The 4,456-nt window shown below is 62.1% G+C and overlaps 1 protein-coding gene across 1 annotated transcript in view; it reads left to right on the top strand.

Annotated features, from left to right (window-relative positions):
* Positions 1-2,867: 2,867 nt before the first annotated feature.
* Positions 2,868-4,456, top strand: part of COL16A1 (collagen type XVI alpha 1 chain) — a 54,996-nt gene continuing 53,407 nt past the window's right edge. Inside the window, 1 exon segment of the mRNA XM_006158125.3 lies at positions 2,868-3,308. The gene's annotated coding sequence lies outside the window, so the exon portion shown is untranslated.

Below are 4,456 nucleotides of genomic sequence, written 5' to 3' on the forward strand. Positions count from 1 at the left end.
CTCCCGCCCCCCCCGCCAGCGGCAGGCAGGCTCCAGGGCAGCTGGTGGAGATTAGCAGCATTGATTACCTCGTGGGGATGCCATCTGCGGTGAGGGCACCGGGCCCAGCCCCGCGGGACACCCTGCTTACTAGCGTGCAGGGGTTTCTGGCCCTGAACGCAAGCAAGCGTGTCAGCACAACTGCATGTATGTAAACACATGTACACATGTCGTGTGTGTAAGTGCCTGTGTCTGTGTGCACACGTGTGCTGTGGGGCTGCAGACATATCTGCGTGACTATGCCAGTGGGTACATCTTTCTGTGTGTTTGCATATGTGCCAGTCTGTGTGTACACGTACATACCTGTATGTGCACATTCAAGTACACACATTCGGAGCGCTATGCACCTGTCTGTGTTTCAGTATGTCTAGGGCACATTTTTGTGGGTCACCTGGCCGTTACATGTGTCCCTGGGTATCTGTTTACATGGACGTGTGTCTTACATGTGCATGCGTCTGTGTGTAAATGTTTCCAGGTCAGGTGTGTCCGTGTGGACATAAGTGCCTATACAGGGGTCTTCAAAAAGTTCGTGGAGATAGGGCCGGCAGGTGTGTGGTGGTGAAGGAGGCTGGGTCCCCAGGGCCGACTGTGACTCAGGTCCTGGACCGCGTGGCTCGGGCTACACGGATGCGTGTGCCCAGCATCCGAGAGAGGAGTAGAGAAGGGCTGTGGCGTGGCCCCTCCCCACCCCTCGCCCTGGTGAGCACAGGTGCCGTATAGCGAATTAAAACGGAAGTCCGTGCCGATGTGGATTGTGGAAGACCGTGCACGGACGTCGGGCACGCTTGCGCTGACACAGCTCACACTCGAATTCCACTTTTCTGTGCCCCAGCTGAAGTCCTGTGCACGTACCTGCGACATCCAGCCCGCGGGTCGCGACAGCACATCAATGAGCACACGTATGTCTCAGGGACACACACAGGTGTCTGATAGAGTACCCAGGCATAGGGTGTGTCCCAGGCCTGCGCTCCTGTGAGCACCTTGGGGTGCCTTCCCCGGCTCTGCTGCTGTGGCCCCGCCAGCCCCTCCTGCCCAAGGGCTGAGCGGGTGAAGGGCGGAGCTGCCTGGTGGCACAGTGGCTGAGTTCTGTGTGGGTCCAGGCTCCCTGGACGAAGATCTCCGCTCTGCACCGGCCAGCCGTGTGACCCTGGGCAGGTGGGTCGCTCCTGCGCGCTGAGCTTCTGTCAGTCAAGACTGGGTACGAGTGGGCTCTGCCTCAGAGGCTGTCACAAGGACACAGGGATCGGAGCGGCGCTTAGAGCTAGACCTGGCCCTCTGTGCCCCGGCCCCACGCCCACCTCTGGCAGCCGGGGCTCAGAAAACCCCACCTTCTCAATTTCCCGCCCGCTGAGCTCAGCGCTTCCCAGGTCCCACCACTGCCGCAGCCACATCTGGGATGGCTCCACACAGGGCCCACAGCAGGCGCCGCGGTGGCTTGCTTGGCGTTTCCACTGACTCAGCACCCTGGGTCTGGAGGCGGGAACCCCAGCGCCTCCCCTGCCTGGGTTAGATGGGGCCATAGCAACAGCTTCCCCATGCTGCTTCTGTGGGGAGCTCCCTTCCCCAAACCAAGGCATTCCAGTTGCCCTGCTCAGCCCCACATCCACCCCGGCCACCCCTGGGCCTCCCGGGCCTCCTTTCCTTCCTCGGCCTTGGTGCCTGGAAAAGTGTTTGCTGGGTGCAGGGATACCTAGGGCGTGAGCTGTGGTCGCTCCGCCTGTCACTGGACCGAGCTGGAGACATTAGCTTTCCTGTCCTCAGAGTCCGACCTGCAGCCAGTTCAGCTCCTCCAGCTCCCTTGGGGCCCCAGTACAAAGCACCCCTCCTCAGGTGGTTATGCGCTTGAATCTGCCCACGCCTTTTGTCTTTTGCCAAGGGTCAAGAGTGCCATGATGTGACTGGTGACTGCGTTGAGTATTCACGAGGCCCCTTCGCACCAGGCCTGTGCTAAACGTCCCGCATGGAGCCTGGGATGGGAGTGCACGCCACAGGGAGGGATACAGTGCTGTCCCAGGGAGAGCAGGCCTAGTCCCATCTCCAAACCTGTTCTTGTCTCCTGTCCACGCTGAGGAGGGGACTAGGACTCCACTACGGTTGGAAGGAAGGAGGGCAGACTCTGTGTTGGGGGCTGGCAGAGGCCGGCTTGCACGTGTGCATGTGCGTGTGTGCACGTGTGTGCAATCTGGGGTCTGTCAGCAAGCGTGTGTCTGAGCACCACTGTGTGCAGGTGGGTACCTGCCCACGCGGGCCATGCTGGCACAACGGCTCTGTGTGTGCGTGTGCACGAGCTGCCTGTCCAGGGAGCCGGTGCTGTATCACTGCCTGCTTGTCCAGGGAGCCGGTGATGTATGGCCCCGCTGGCTGCTGGCTGAGCCTGCATTGATTTATCTGGGCCCATCCATCAGGGTTTAATGGTCATCATCCCATCTTGCAGGTGAGCAAACGGAGTCCTAGCTCACCGTAATCTCCCAGACACAGAGCTAGAACAGGGTCGCAGGTTAGAGCCCTTCTGGCCCAACGGAATAGGGGTAAGGGGACTCACTGGGCTCCACGTGTCTGAGAAGGAGGCCAGGGCAGAAGGGGTTAATCTAGCTCACCCCGTTTCCCACCCCCCCCAGGGCCAACAGACAGTGTGATGTAGGCCCAGGAACTGGAAAAAGCTGACCACTGAGGGTTGGGCGGCAGCCACGTCATGGGTGCCACGGAACTTGGGAGGAGGGTCTCTCTCCACCCCCAGCCTCCTGGAGGCCAGGCCAGGGACAGGAAGGGGGGCCCTGAGAGGCCCGTCAAACTCCAGGCCCAGTTCTTAAAGGGCCGGGACTCCTGGCTGCCGCCTGCAGGAACCCCCTTCCAGGGCAGCTCCAGGCACGCAGGTCCTGGCTCAGGCTCACTGCTCACCTGGCGGGGAAGCAGGAGGGGCGGGCCGGGGCCAGACCTAGCAGGAGTGGGCTGTGGGTCCACTGTCCGCCTCCTCGGCCCTCCCTCCGCCTCCCGCCCGGCGGGCCGGTCCAGCTGTGTTCCATTACGGCCCTGGCAGGCCCCAGCCCGGGAACCGCCCCTCTTCCCCCAGCCCGCATCGGCAGTCCCCAGCAGGCAGGCGTGCGCCGGCAACGCTCAGCCCTAAAGCTTCCTTGCAGGCAGCTGGGACCGCAACTGGCAGGACGCTTGATCCAGGACCCCAGGGGCCTGAGGAACCGGGCTTTGCACCCCTGGCTGGCTGCCCAGAGGGGCCTGGATCGCTCAGTGAGGTGGGGGCATCTCCGGCCGCGGTAAGTGGGGGCGGAATGGTCTGCCTGGGGGTCACGGGCAGGGACTGAAGGCATGACCTTGTGCGGTGGCGCCCTCTCTCTGGGCCTCGGTTGTCCTCGAGGGCAGGGTGGGTGTGACTCCATCACCGTCCCCATTCTCCCTGCTCCCAGTCCTGCCTCTGTGTTGGGGAGTGACGTCTCGGGAGTTTTTCTCCGGAAACCCGTAGTCCTCTACTCTAGCCTGCGGGCAGTCAAGGCCAGGGACCGAGAGTCAGGAGAGGCCATGAGCACAGCCGTGTTCACGCCTCCACGTGTACCCACAGGCTGCCCTGGCTGGCAGCCCTCCCGACGGCAGGAGGGAAGCCCGCATGGAGGCTGGGATGGGAGTGCATGCCACAGGGAGGGGTACAGCGCTGTCCCAGAGAGAACAGGCTTGGAGTCCCATCTCTAGAAACGTGAGATGAGGGTCTTCTCTGTTCTCGCCTCCTGTCCACGCTAAGGAGGGACTAGGACTCCACTACGGTTGGAAGGAAGGAGGAGGGCAGACTCGCATAGGACTTCCCGTCAGAAGGCCTGCTGGGGGCTGGCAGAGGCCGGCTTGCACGTGTGCATGTGCGTGTGTGCACGTGTGTGCAATCTGGGGTCTGTCAGCAAGCGTGTGTCTGAGCACCACTGTGTGCAGGTGGGTTTGCGCACATGTGTGCACGTACGTCTGTACCTGCCCACGCGGGCCATGCTGGCACAACGGCTCTGTGTGTGCGTGTGCACGAGCTGCCTGTCCAGGGAGCCGGTGATGTATGGCCCCGCTGGCTGCTGGCTGAGCCTGCATTGATTTATCTGGGCCCATCCATCAGGGTTTAATGGTCATCATCCCATCTTGCAGGTGAGCAAACGGAGTCCTAGCTCACCGTAATCTCCCAGACACAGAGCTAGAACAGGGTCGCAGGTTAGAGCCCTTCTGGCCCAACGGAATAGGGGTAAGGGGACTCACTGGGCTCCACGTGTCTGAGAAGGAGGCCAGGGCAGAAGGGGTTAATCTAGCTCACCCCGTTTCCCACCCCCCCCAGGGCCAACAGACAGTGTGATGTAGGCCCAGGAACTGGAAAAAGCTGACCACTGAGGGTTGGGCGGCAGCCACGTCATGGGTGCCACGGAACTTGGGAGGAGGG

This window comes from Tupaia chinensis, unplaced genomic scaffold (genome assembly GCF_000334495.1).
Source record: "Tupaia chinensis unplaced genomic scaffold, TupChi_1.0 Scaffold000573_1, whole genome shotgun sequence".
Classification (NCBI taxonomy): Eukaryota; Metazoa; Chordata; class Mammalia; order Scandentia; family Tupaiidae; genus Tupaia; species Tupaia belangeri.